At 50.2% G+C, this 14,111-nt stretch overlaps 1 protein-coding gene and 1 pseudogene across 5 annotated transcripts in view; both read left to right on the top strand.

Moving 5' to 3' along the window:
• LOC102378124 (toll-like receptor 13) overlaps window positions 1–14,111 on the top strand; it is a 33,440-nt gene that overhangs the window by 5,549 nt on the left and 13,780 nt on the right. The window contains exons 1-2 of one of the 5 annotated variants that reach the window (XM_025200872.1): window positions 25–104; window positions 5,553–5,604. The gene's annotated coding sequence lies outside the window, so the exon portion shown is untranslated. Of the gene's footprint in view, window positions 1–24; window positions 105–4,798; window positions 4,917–5,552; window positions 5,775–14,111 lie in introns of those variants that run through there. The other 4 variants (XM_025200870.1, XM_025200871.1, XM_025200868.1 and 1 more) reach the window with 4 other exon arrangements.
• Window positions 5,184–10,619, top strand: LOC112549848 (annotated as a pseudogene).

Here is a 14,111-nt window from a genome sequence, read left to right as displayed (position 1 = left end):
GCTGCACCACACCCTAGTTGCTTTGCAGCCAGGCTGCAGAGTTAGCTCTGTTTAGGAACGAGACCTGTGCCTGCCACCAGTTCAGCCATCCAGAGAAAGATCTGGTAAGACTCCAGTCAGCTCCTGGGGGAATTAAGTTTCCCACCACCCCAATCCCCTTCACCCTTGCAGGGCTTAACAGCGAGGTTTAGCAAGCCATGAAGCCTGAACTAGCTACTCCTATTGTTCTCTCACAGCTATTTTTTCTAACAAAACAGAAGAGCATGCCTGCTAGGACAAGCGTAACTACTAGGATCACAGGGACTAGACAGACTGTTACCTCTGGCTCACATTGCACAAGTGCTGCTGCACTGCTTTATTGTGAGTTGCTAGCACCCTTCAAGGGCTAGGCTGTTTTCTCAAGTTTTCCTTTCTCGGTATTTTTTTCCAGGGAGAGAGGATCAAGGAATCAAAGCTCCTGTCTAGGGCGTCCATCCCCTACTTGGCCAGATCCAAAGCCCAGAGAAGGCACTGGAAAGGCTTTCAGTGACACCACTGGGCTTTGGGGCAAACTGGGCATTCCAATAATAATGTCAGAAGCAGCAAGAGATTTGCAGGTTAGCAGGAAAAACGTATCACTCGCTGCCACAGGACACGTAGGGGACCTGCATAGACTGTCTATTGTATTCAGGAGTGCTCAAAAGACAGGGTTTTAGGTATGGTGCTGTTTAACGCTAGAAGTGAAGTGAAACCACCACCTCCACCACTATGCCGCTGGTAATTGTTCTTGGTATTGGCCAAGACAGAAACAGGAGGGAAGAAAGTGAGGAGAGCAAAATGCCAGTGAACTAAAAATACAGGGAACCAGATCATCAGATGCAATTTAGAATCGATCCACTAGCGTGAATTGTGCTGCTTTAATGTGGTATAGGCCACAAAAGTACCAGGGGACCCATTTTGGAGAAGGCTGCTTGCTCATCATGAGCAAGGGCAAGAGAATGAGACCTTTAAAAAGCACAAAAACCTAGAATAGAAAGATGCCTCTTCTTTTCTATCCCTCCTGGACAGAGGAATTTTAAAGAGTATCAACTGACAAAGAGGTATCAAAAGATGCAGTTGGCAAAATGTGATCTTGAAAAGGCTAAACACGCCTAGCCTAACAGGTGGAAGAATTGTTTGGGTTTCTTTTTTTAAATATTGAATGATTCTGTGGAGGGAAAATGTCCCAGTTTGGAGGAATTCAAAACAAAATTGGCTGCAGGATTTGAAAAACCTGCCATCTTCTTCAAACAAATGAATTGTATCATCAGTCCAATAGTAGGGCTTGAAGGATAGTAGGATAGTAGGGCTTGAAAACAACATCAGCTTCTTTAGTGACAAACTGCTGAGAATGATTTGGGGTTAAGCAGTCATTCTGTGTTTTTGTGTTTCAGCCACTGCTGTGGAGAATACTTATACTACCCCACACATTTTACTGTTTTGATCTATCAAAAGTTTCTGTCATTTTTCATCAATATGACTGACTCCTAGGGAATATTGTGAAGGAGATGGTAATTTCACTTGCTTCATAATATGCCCTTAGGTATATGATCATATCCCCTTAATTTATCTCATCTGTGGGGTTGCTCGGACGTGTGTGTGTGTGTGTGTGTGTGTGTGTGTGCGCGCGTGTGTGTGTGTGGTAGCAGTACCCATTATGTGCACACAACTTCATGCACATTTGTATGCCTAAACTGTTTGAAAATTGTGGCTCTGAATTCTTACATGCCTATGACTGAGGGTCTGATCTTCAGAAGGTGTAAAATTGTTGTAACTCCATTGAAGTGAATTAAGCTGGTCATTAATGTGTAATTTCTATTAGGCCACAGTGTCAGTGACAGGAGAGAAGAGAGGGAGCAGATAGTGCAAATTAGTGGAGAGGATGTGTTCCAAATAAAATGCATTAGATGTCAGCTTGTTAGTTCTGAGGGGTTTATGTGTGGGCTGCAAACTTGTATCAGGCTTGTCTGCTCTGACACATTCCCTTTTTATACAGGATAATGGTCTCTTTGGTGATCAGACTTAAATGCAGCAGAACATAACTTTGCAATAATCTAGACAATCTCCCCTCTAATTTGAGTACAGCCTACTCAATTTGAGCTCATCTCAGTGTGTGATTTCTCTCCCAACCCTCCTCCCCTTCATGCTTTGAAAAAGAGCATAAAGCTCAGTTAAAACATTGGTTAGTTGTTCCCAGTGCAGAGACAGCTGCTGTTAACCCTACCTGACTACTTCCCAGTTCCCTTTCCCTTCGCTTGGATAAGTGAATTCACCCTGCCAGGTTTCCCTGCTTGAATCAGGTTCTCTGGAGACCCTATTTCCATCCTGTCATAGAATGAGAAGGGACTCTCCATCCAATGAAAGGGCAGTGTTTCTCCTTGTTTACACTCAGTTTAGTTTTTCCTCTTCATCCTTGCCTCCTTGTAACAGGGAGCCAGGGGATCCCATTACTTTGAGGGAGAAGCAGCCAGAGGGAGGTCCACAGGTGGAGAGAAGACTGTTCATTATGGACAGGAAGCAGCCAGGGAGCCATAGGCTTGGAACATCTAGACTAGGGATAGAAATTACACATAAACTGGAATAAGTCATTGGAAACTAGTTCACATCTGTAATACAACAGAAGTTCAGTCCACATAAACTACTTTTAAAATGGCCAAAACTGGTTTAAGATAAACCCGGATGAATATAGTATCCAACTTAATGGATTTAGGTTAAATTGGCTTATTGAGCTTTTGTCCCAGATCCCCTCCAGATTCAAGTTAATTCAGCCCCTCAGCATCCCAGGATGATTTGCACCTGCACTGCAAACCCTGCCTCTCAAGGTGGATGGGCTACCCTTGCCCAAACTTTTTTGTTCTAGTACCCCTGGCTTCTGGCCTGAGCCACTGCAGGCATGTGGCTGCATTTCCAGAATCAAAAGTGAATGTCTGGTCACTTGCATATTAGTTCAATCTATACAACTTAGACTAACCTGCAAAGACTGAATCAATTCAGCCTCAGGCTTTTTGACTGTCTGTACTTAGCCTTATTGCGGGCTAGCTGCCCAGCCATAGGATGGTAGGGGAAAGTCCTGCTGGAGCAGCAAGGGCACTGCTATGGCAGCCAGAGTAGCAGCTGTAAGCTGCCCATTAGAATCAATATGGGATGGCTGTGCCGCAGCTGGAGAGAGTCACCTGACCCAAGAGGAGCTGTGTACAAAGGAACTTAAAAGCCAGCACCTGGAGAGATGAAGAAGAGAGGGCTGGTGTGCTACAGGGGATGGAGCTCTCTGCAGGGTGGAGCTGCTTGAGAGACCCAGGCTAAACACTATGAAGGCAGCAAGGAGAGAGCCCCAGAGGAGGATGTCTGGCCAAATATTTGTTTAACCCCAAGTAGCGAGGGAAGGTTTTGTTAAGCAGTTGCTTGCCTTTTGTGTTTAGGTTATACCAATGGGCCAGGTGTAGATAAAAGGGGTGACAGGGAGTGCCTGAGAATCACAGAGAGGTCTTGAGCCCTGCCAGAGGTAGGGGCTTAAAACACAGTCAAGCAGAAGCCAGGAGGGTTAAAGCCTGAGACAGAAAAGGTGATAGCAGTGGCCTAAAGCCAGGAGGGCTAGGCCCAGAGCTCAAGAGGGTCTAAACCAGGGCTAAGGCCCAGACCCTGAGAGGAGTGAAACCAGGGCCAGAGGCCCAAGGCCCAGAAGGGCTAAGACAGGAGCTGGAGCCCATAAGTGAGGCCTGGTGTAGTGGGCCTAGGCTAAGGAGCCCAGTTAGAGAAAAGGGGTGGAAGCTGGGAAAATGAAGTACCCAACAAAGGCCCAAGGAGGTCTGACCTTGTACTGGGCGGCAAGGTGCCCCACTGAAGTGATAATCGGTAAAATATGCAAGACATGAGCATGGCTGTAGGGGCGGAAGGAGGCCACGAATAGCCCTCAAGGCAACTGGTGCGCTACAGCACAGGTGAGCTGGGAGGTCTCCGCCTAATGCCTTAGGGGCAGGGCAGACATCAACTGGGTTCAGGAGGGACCCACTGATTGATTATAGACAAGGGCTCACTCTGAGACCCTGGGGCAGCCTCCCTTTTCATAATCAAATAATTCCATCAAGGCATGGCAGGTGAGAGGCAAGGGAGGGTACTCCTGGACCCCAATCCTGTCACAGTGGTGCATTGGCTGGGAAATGCTACGTGTACAGGGGGACTCAGTTTCCCTGGTGGAGAAAAGAGGACCCTTCAGCCAAGCAAGGGTAGGAATAGGTAGAGAACAGGCAAAGCTTCTAACCCAGCAGTGAGGCAGAGATAAAGAGAACTAGGAACACACAGCAAAGGCCGACACAGGAGGGCCTATAACAGGGGCAATGGGGGAACCACGGTGAAGGCTGACACAACAGAGGAACTGAAATGCCAGATACTAGACCCACAGCTGTTCTCCGATGAGATTGCAGAGTGAGCAAGCTGTTTGCAGTGGGAGGTCGCGGTAGACAGGCGCAGATGCAAACAGGCTGAAGCAGAAGTGGCTTCTTTAAAACAGTGTCTGTAGAAAGGGAAGCAAAAACCAAGGAAGTAAGGCAATTGATTGCAGCAGAAGCTGAAAGAAATAAGGATTGGAAGCAGCTCCTTACATCAGAGGCAGAGAATAGTCAGAAACATGAGGAAAAGTCTCAAATGCTTCAGACAGAGGTTATTGCCATGGCTTCCTGAATTGCAAAGAAAGGCATGGCCAAGACAGATGAGGTTCCAAGCTACTCCAAACCAGTGGAGGAACAGAAAGCAACCAAAAAACCACTAGAGAGACAGATGACCAGGAAGCCAGAGAACAGGGACTGCCAATAGGAGATCAGTTTGCAGGCAGCTTCTGGAGGCAAGAAGAGGGAGGAAGGAGAAAAGAAGCCAGGCCTGGCACTAGATCCTGCCCAGGAAAAGTAAGTGATCCAGCTGCCTGTACCTTTGGTTTAGCTGTCTGTCTGTTTGTTTGGTGGATGTGGGCTCTGAGAAGCTGGGAGTGAGTGCTGAGTGCCTGTTGATTGCTATAGGATTGCTGACTGCTGCATGATTGCTGCCTGGGCCTGAATCAGCCCAGGCCCAGAAGGGTATAAAAGGAGATTCCCCAGGTGACCAGGCAGCCAGTGAACAGGGATTGCCAACAGGGGAGCAATTTGCAGGCAGGAGTACACACTGTGTAGGAATACATGGGAGCTTCTGACATAGACTTCAGGTAAGTGAACAAGGAGCGGGGCTACTATGGGGGTCGTGACACAGAGTGCAGCCAGGGACCCTGCCCTGCTGCTGCCTCTGACCTGGAGCTCCTGTGAAACCTCCATGCAGACAGGCCCCTTGAATGGATTGGCAGTGTCCTGGACCCTGTCTGCGGGGGTTAGTTGGTGGGACCTCTCAGATTTGGGGGTAACGTGGGGGCTGGGGGTTCTCTTGCCTGTCCCACACGTGCTCAGATTGAGGCCCTGGAGGGCCAGGTGAAGGAACTCCAGGCAGAGGTGAGCAGGCTGCAGGGGATAAGGGTAATTGAAAACAAGATTGATGGCTACTTTCATTTTCTGCAGGACAAGACTGCTGGTGGAGAAGCTGCGAGGGAATGCCCTGAAACAGATGCTGGTGAGTGGAGGACAGTCGTCTCAGGGGCCAGACCTCTCGCCGCACAGACAGCTCCCCAGTGCAGTTGGGCAACAAATGTGAGGCCCTGGTTGCACTGGAGGAGTGTGCAGTGGGGCAAAGTGCACTGGAGGGGCCTGCCGCCATTATCGAGTGAGCTGAGGGCCGGCCAGGTAAGTAGGAGAAGAGACATGACATCATTGTTGTGGGCAACTCCTTGCTCAGACGAACAGAGGGACCCATCTGTCATCCGGATCCCATGGTGCATGAGCTCTGCTGCTTGCCTGGAGCCAGGATCAGGGATGTCACAGTGAGAATTCCTGGCCTCATCCGGCCCTCTGACAACTATCCCGTGGTCCTCATTCATGTGGGAACAAATGATATGGCCAGGAATAGTCCAGACCATATCATGAGTGACTACAGGGCTCTGGGGACCGGGCTTAGGAAGACGGGGGTGCAGGTGGTCTTCATGCATCAGCAGGTGCATGACAAATAGATCCAAGGAGGTGATACTTCCCGTCTATGTGGCATTGGTCAGACCACAGTTGGAGTACTGCGTCCAGTTTTGGGCACCATACTTCAAGAAGGATGTTGATAGACTCGAGAGGGTCCAGAGGAGGGCCACTCGTATGGTTAGGGGCTTACAGGACAAGCCCTACGAGGAGAGACTGAGGGACCTGGACCTCTTCAGCCTCCACAAGAGAAGGCTGAGAGGTGATCTTGTGGCCACCTACAAATTCATTAGCGTGACGCAGCAGGGGATTGGAGATGCTCTGTTCACCAGGGCGCCTCTTGGGATAACAGGGAACAATGGTCACAAACTGACAGAGAGCAGATTTAGGCTAGATATCAGGAAAAACTGCTTCACGGTAAGGGTGGCCAAAATTTGGAACGGGCTTCCAAGGGAGGTGGTGCTCTCCCCTACCTTGGGGGTCTTTAAGAGAAGGCTGGATAGGCATCTGGTCGGGGTCATCTGACCCCAGCGCTCTTTCCTGCCTAGGCAGGGGGTTGGACTCAATGATCTGTTGAGGTTCCTTCCGACCCTAGCTTCTATGAATCTATGAGTTCCCAGGAGTAAAAGAAAAAGTTCTATGAGGAAGTGAAAACTTGGCAGAGGAAGTACTTGCAGCTAGAAGATGCCACAAAAAAACTATGGCGAGAGCGCACTAAAACATGGATCAAGACAAATCTCCCAATTGCATTATAGACAAGCACAGGAGGAACACCAGCCCACCAACTGTCAGTATCGACCTAGTAAAGGGCCACTTGGAGGGGCTGAATGTGTTTAACCCAGAAGGCCTGGATGATATTCATCCAAGAGTGCTGAAGAAATTGGCCAGTGTCATTGCAGAGCCACTGGCATGGCTGTTTGAGCACTCACACACACACTCTGCCCCATGCCCTCAGACACGCACATACTCTGCTCTGTGCCTGCCCACACGCACGAACGCATGCACATGTACATACCCCTACCAGTGCGTTCCCATGCTCCGCAGTCTGGGGGTGCAGCCAGGAGCCACAGCCATGTGGTGCTGGAGCAGGGCTGGGACAGGAAAGCAGGGAACTGGCTGGGGGTGGGCAGGGCTGAGCTGCTTAATCCTGCAAGCCTGCTGAGGGCTCTCTCTGGGTCCTACTGCCCCTGGCTCCAGCCAGCTTTAACAGGGAGCTGGGGCAAATAAATATTAATTTACTAAATTTTTTTTAGGGGCTCTGCGGGCCAGATAGAATGGCCTGGTGGGCCAGATCCAGCCCACGGGCCATATTTTGCCTGCCCCTGGGCTAGGGGATAATCTTCTCAACAGCACAGCAGCAGAAAGGGATCTCAGAGTCATAGTTGACTCGAAGATGAATATGAGCCATCAATGTGATGAAGTAATCAGTAAAGCTAGCATCTATCATGCATTAGCAGGTGCATCATGAACAGGTCCAGGTAGGTGATATTTCCCCTCTATGCGGCATTGTTCAGGCCACAGTTGGAGTACTATGTCCAGTTCTGGGTGTCACACTTCAAGAAGGATATGGACAACCTTGAGAAGATCCAGAGAAGGGTCACTCATATGGTTAAGGGCCTGTAGGTAAGGCCCTAAGAAGAGAGACTGAGGGCCCTGCATCTCTTCAGTCTCCACAAGAGAAGGCTGTGAGAGGATCTTGTGGCTGTATACAAATTCATCAGGGGCTTGGGGGGGAGCAAGAAATTGGAGATGCTCTGTTTACCAGGGCACCCTTTGGAATAACCAGGAACAATGGTCACAAACAGACAGAGAGCAGATTTAGGTTGGACATCAGGAAGACCTTTACGGTAAGGGTTGCCAGAATCTGTAATGGCTTCCAAGGGAGGTAGTGCTCTCCCTTACCTTGGGGGTCTTTAAGAAGAGACTGGACAAATACCTGGCTGGGGTCATATGACCCCAGCGCTCTTTCCCAGGTCAGGGGGTCAGACTTGATGATCTATTGAGGTCCCTTTCGACCCGAACAACTATGAACCTATGAAACCCAAACCCTGGTTAAAGAGCTATACAAAATCCAGATCAGCTACAAGAGCCTACTGACTGGCACAAAAAAGGCAAAAGAGCAGCAGTAGAGCCTTGCTGACCTTCAAGACAAGCTGCTCTCCTCTGAAACAGAGGAAAAATGTAAATCTGAAGAGCATGATGGACTGAAAACAAAACTGCTGGAGGCCAGTGCTGCAAGTGCATAGCTCATGGAAATAATCAAATCCAGGGAAGCCCTCCTGGAAGCAGGCCTGGCAAGGGAGACAGCTGATTGAGCAAAAGTGAGCCAGCTTCAGTTAAGACTCTAGGAAAAAGTTGACCTAGTCTCCTTGTTCAAGAAGGAAGCCATGGAACTAAAAGAGATAGTTGAACAACTGAAAACAGAAAGCAAGGACCTTTATGTACACGCACATACTAAGCCAATTTAAAATAAAGTGACTTAAAATAAGGCGACTTAACTATGCCAACTTAAACTAGGCCATGTTTGAGAGCAGAACCAGAAAGCAATGGAAATGTTGGCTGCAGCTGAGAGAGCCTGTGAAGAAAAACTGCTTCTTGCTGCCAAAGCAAAGGAAGAACCAGATCAGCTGCTTGGAGCAATTCAGGGTCTCAGGGTGCTTGTACACATGATGAGGATTTAGTCTTCAGGGTTTTATTCTATGCCCCAAAATTGAAACAGTGAGTTTTTAATTGAAAACCACCATTTCAATTTAAAGGTTTCTGTCACTGTTATGGTGAGAGGCCTGATCCTTTTCTTTTTTTTTCCGGCAGAGCCTGCCTGCTGCCAAGAGGCAAGCTGCCAGCAGGCCGAGCAGTCCCTGAGCTGTGGGGGATCCCTGGTCCTTCCCTCCATTGCAGTGGCGCCTCCCAGGCCTGTCTGGTCAGGCTGCTAGTGGGCCGGGTGCTGCCCCAGCTCTGAGGCAGCACCTAGCCAGATCCAACTCTTCCCTGAGCCCGCTGGGGCTTCCAGTGCCCCATGCACTGTCCCTGATGCCTTCCCACTGCCTGGGGCCAGCCAGGAATGAGCTGTCTTGCCCCTGGGGTAGTATGGGGAGGTGGCAGAAGGGTGGCTGAGTGTGCTGGTGGCTGGAGAAGGTGGTGGGGATGGTGCATGGGGTGCTAGAAGACTGCTAAGCCTGAGCTTCCCTGAGCCCACCCGGGCTTCCAGCACCCCATGCACTGTTCTTGCCACCTTCTCCAGCTACCAACACACCCAGCCTCCCTCCTGCCACCTCCTGCCAAAGTACCGGGGCTCCCTGCAGCTCAGGGGCCACTTGGCCCACTGGCAGCCCATCTCCCAGCTGCAGGAGAGGCAGACAGGCTCCATGAAAAAAAAAGGATTGGGCTCCTCACCACTTCTGCCTTCAGCAGGCACCTGTGGCCACCAGGCACCTGCTGAAGGGAGAAGCAGTGAGGGTCCCAATCCTTTCTTTTGGCAGAGCCTTCCCACCTCTCCTGTGGCCGCGCGGGGTGGGGTGGGGGGTACAAGCTGTCAGATTAAAGGCTGCAGCATTACAAGTAGCAACGTTGCAAACTAAACTATGCGGGATGTGGTTTAGTTTGCAATATTGCAAACTCATTTGAATCCCCCAAACCTTGTGCACGTTTAATGTGTGACACTGTTAAGCCACACAAAGGAAATTTTTGTCATGTGTACATGGTGCCGATCATCAACTGTACAAGTGCCCTCAGACAACAGACATTGCTTTCTGTTTTCCCAGAGGTCGCTGTCTCCTCACAGCAGGCTTACAAGTGTCTGCAGAAGTGTTTAAGGGGAAGACACTGGAAATGCTGAAGCAGCAGATGGCAGATGGCAGAGACAGAATTACATGATTTGGCACTTAAGTTAGCAGAGGCAGAAGAAACTCGATTACAAGCACAATGTGAACAATACAGAACTACTCTTGCTGAGACAGGAGGAATGCTCTAGGCCCGACTGAAGAATATGGAAGAGGAGGAGCAGGTGTGGAAAGCAATACTAACAGTATCTGAAGAGGAACTTGAAAAGTTCCAAGTCTAAGTGCAATCTCTGAAGTGGTTGTGGAGAAGTTGAGAGTAGAGCTGCAAAACGCAGACTGACTAAAGAAATATATCACTCTTCTAGAAGCACAGATGAAGCAGCACTTGGAGACTGCCAGTTCAGAATGGCAGGACTACACAAAGCAAGTCGAGGTATTGAGGCAACTTTTATCTGAATCCCAGGAAGAGCTGAAGACAGCAAAAACAGAAGTCCAGTCAACTAAGGAGGTTCAAAACCTGAACAGATAATTGGACCTTGAGCTCCAGAGGTGCAGGGCTAAGATCAACCAGCTGATGGGGAGGCACAAACAAGAGAGAGAATGTCTTGATCTAACGTTGGAGGAGCTAGATCAGGGTTGGGCAAAATACGGCCCGCGAGCCAGATCCGGCCCATGAGGCCATTCTATCTGGCCCAGGGGGTCCGTAAAAAATTTAGAAAATTAATGTTCATCTGTCTTAGGTTCCTGTCAAAAATGACAGGAACCAGGGGGAGTATGACCCAGGGGTAGCCACAACAGCAGGGCCTGCCCGGCCCCGCCTCCACCAGCTGGAAGCCCCAGCAGGGGCTTCTGGCCTGCGACCATGTGGCTGCACCACGCCAGAAACTCAGGTAAGCGGGGTGGGTAAGGGCAGGGAAGGAGCACGGGGAAAAGTGGCCCCTCCCCCGCCCCATGGCCAGCACCCCATGCTGCAGCAGCCACTTGCAGCCTGTGTGGGGCTGCCTGTGCCTGCTTAGGACATCTCCTCCTTGCAGGCTGCAATCAGCTGCAGCAAGGAGTGCCGGCCACAGAGCGGAGGAGGGGCTGCTTTTTCCCCGCTCTCAGTACCAGCTCATTCCCTGCCATGGAGCAGGGGGTCAGGGCTGCACACTGCCCCCAGCCTGTACCATGGGGCTGGTGTCACTGGGAGTGAGCAGATGCATGGGGCCCACACCAGTGTCCTGGGGCCAGTGCCGGCAGGGCCCAGAGCAGGGCGGCAGGAGTACAGGGATCCCGGCCAGTAGAGGCTCTATGGAGCCAGGCCAGATCCCCCCTCTCCCTGCTGTTGCAGCCCAGCCTGCCTCCACAGACCTCTGCCAACCTGTACCCTGCTCTGGGCCCCACTGGTGCTGACCCTGAGATACTGGTCCCAAGATGGTGACTGGGGGCGGGGCTACCCATGTGGCCCTCAATAGCTTGCCAAAACTGGGTAAGTGGCCCTCCGCCCAAAATAATTGCCTGCTCCTGAGCTAGATGCTGCAGTTAATCAAAAGACAGAAGGACTGAGTAGAGACCTGGCAAAACTCGCCAGCCAGCATGAGGCCTCTCAGGAGAGACATACAGTATTAGAGCAGGCAGATGCTGAACACCACCATCACAAGCAAAAAGAGATGGAGGTGGTGGCCTTGAGAAGCCAAATCCTGCAGTTAGAGGCAGAGTTGGAAGGGGCCAAGGTGAGGTCAGCCATGGCTCCACAACTGCAGGAAGAGACACAGAGTCCTCCTAAGGGAGGCAGGAGGGACACTGAGCAGGTAGAAGTCCAAGACCCAAGACAGGACCTGAAGAAAGAAGATCTTCAACAAAACCACACCTAAAAGGAAGGTTGCAGAAAGCCAAAAAGACTGTGGTGAAGGTTGCCCACCAAGGGGGTCTGGCTACAAGAGTAGTACTTCTGGAGGTAACTAATGGGGACATGAGTGTCATAGAAGCCACACAGTTGCAGCCTCAGTGAGAATGGTGGTCAGAAGAAGAAGGAGCAATGACAGTGTTTGCCACAAACGACATGCTAAGACACCCAAAATGAGAGATGTAAGGTTGGGACATGGGAAAGAAACTCCAAGGAAGACAACAAAGGTCCCAAAGGAGGAACGAGGTCCATTTATTTGAGCACAAAGAAAGTCCAAGCTGAAATCAAAGAGTAAGGACCCAGATCATGGGAGAAGTGAGGCCCACTAGAAAGTGGACAGGCCAACCCAAGGAAGACCAGGTATGCCATGTGAAATGGCATGGGGTGGCTGTCTTTCTGGTGGGGTTTATGGGCAGTGGGCATGTAGTTACCCATGGACTAATAACAATGAGCCTCTGATTTGGGGAGGTATCCTGCTAAGGGTGAAAAGAAGGATAGTGCTCCCAGGACAGGGGCTAAGAGGCTGTTTGAGAGGAAAATATCCTAGAGGTAGAGAAAGAGGGGAGCAAACCTTGCTGGCACGTACAGGTGTGGGGGAGCTTCAGGGTACAGACGAGGTCCTGAAGGTCATTATGGGGACAAGTAGATCAGAGCAGGAACTACCAAAGGAGACTGTAGACAGAACATCCATCAGGCCTGGTAATACATGAAAACTAGAAGCAGGGACAGGAAAGTCCCCAAGAATGACAGAAAAGAAACCAGACACTGGGAATGGCCTTCCTCAGACTCTACTGGAACAGGAGCTGGGACCAGATGAGATGATGGTGATAACATCTACAACCGCAGCCCAGGAAGGTAACAACAACAGCATGAAAGGTAAAAAGTATGTGGGGATGGTTACAGAAAAGAAGACTTGGAGAAGTAAAAGACTGCTGGTTAATAATCTCCAATGTGGCTCAAAGTAGCTGTTGTTTAAAGGGCAACTGAGCGAGCCAGTGAAGGGACGCAGGGTGAACCCCTACCAGAGATGCCCTGAACCACTTGTGGGAACATTTCTGAATATCTTGCCCAAGGGTGAGCCAAATTGGAGGGCTGACAGCCTCAGGTCCACCATGTTTGTGAGCAATCATAGGAACTGTAAGGTATGCCAAGATTTGAAAGAACAAGAAGGGGAAAAACTGAGGCATGGAAACAGTTAGCATCAAACATCCCAGTGAAGCCACTCAGCAAGGACAATGTTTGATGGCCAGTTATTGTCTGGCAGACGTATGAGAGTAAAGCTGGACAGAAAGAGAGTTTCTTACAGAAACTGACAAACAGAGATCTATGGGGTGCCAAAACTGCCCTGGGACTTTTGGAATTTTGCAGTAGGGTATGCATCCAGTGGGAGCCTATCACTGAGAGAGGAGAGACCCAGAAATAGGGGGAACAGCATATGGGAAGAAATAAAGGACTGTACTTGTTATAGAGGGTACAGATGGGAGGCTGGTCCTGAACTAGACAGGAGGAGCTCATGGGAGCCAGTAACTGTGTGACAATGGGAATTTAAGACCGGTAAAATGAGTCAGTAGTGTTAGGGGAAAAAATTAAAAGGCCACAAAGAACTGACCCTCTCTGAATAAGTTTTAAAAAGAAGGGAGGACATGTAAAGGGAGCCAGGGGCTCCCATTACTTTAACAGAGAAGCAGGGAGGTCCACAGGTGGGAGAAAACAGCTCATTATGGGATGGCTGCAGGGAAGTAGGCAGCCAGGAACCCACAGGCTAAGAGCACCTATTGTAGGCTAACTGCCCAGCCATAGGATGGCGGGCAAGAGTCCTACTTGAGCAGCAAGGGCACAGCTATGGCAACCAGAGTAGCAGCCATAAGCTGTCCATTACAGTTAAAGTGGGATGGCTGTGCTGGGACTGGAGAGAGTCACCTGACCCAAGAGGAGCCATGTTTGGAGGAGCTTAAAAGCCAGCACCGGGAGAGAGGAAGAAGAGGGGACTGGTATTCTACAGAGGAGGGAGCTCTCAGCAGGGAGGAGCTGCCTGAGAGACCCTGGCAGGTACTAAACCCTCTGGAGGCAGCAAGGAGAGAACCCTGTAGGAGGATGGCTGACAAATATTTGTTTAACCCTGTCACGGAGATAGACCTCTGTGAAGGGTCTACCTTTCCATGGGAGGGACACCTCCTGCTCTCCTGCCACACCTTAGTTGTTATAATGAGGACAAGGACGAATCAATTATGTAATCTGGGGTGTCCCATGGGGTTAATCATGGTGTGAGGTCCCGGTGATCTGGGGCTCTGCCTCCCCTACACCCCATCCACACACCAGCCGCACTGTTGCCAGGTACTTGTGGTTCTCTTGATTAGTGATGTCAGGATTCTACTGCTTGAATATTATCAGCAG

The sequence above is a fragment of the Alligator sinensis genome, unplaced genomic scaffold, assembly GCF_000455745.1.
Source record: "Alligator sinensis unplaced genomic scaffold, ASM45574v1 scaffold360_3, whole genome shotgun sequence".
NCBI lineage: Eukaryota > Metazoa > Chordata > Crocodylia > Alligatoridae > Alligator > Alligator sinensis.
Note: the sequence above shows the minus strand (reverse complement) of the source record. Positions and strands in the feature narration are given on the sequence as shown.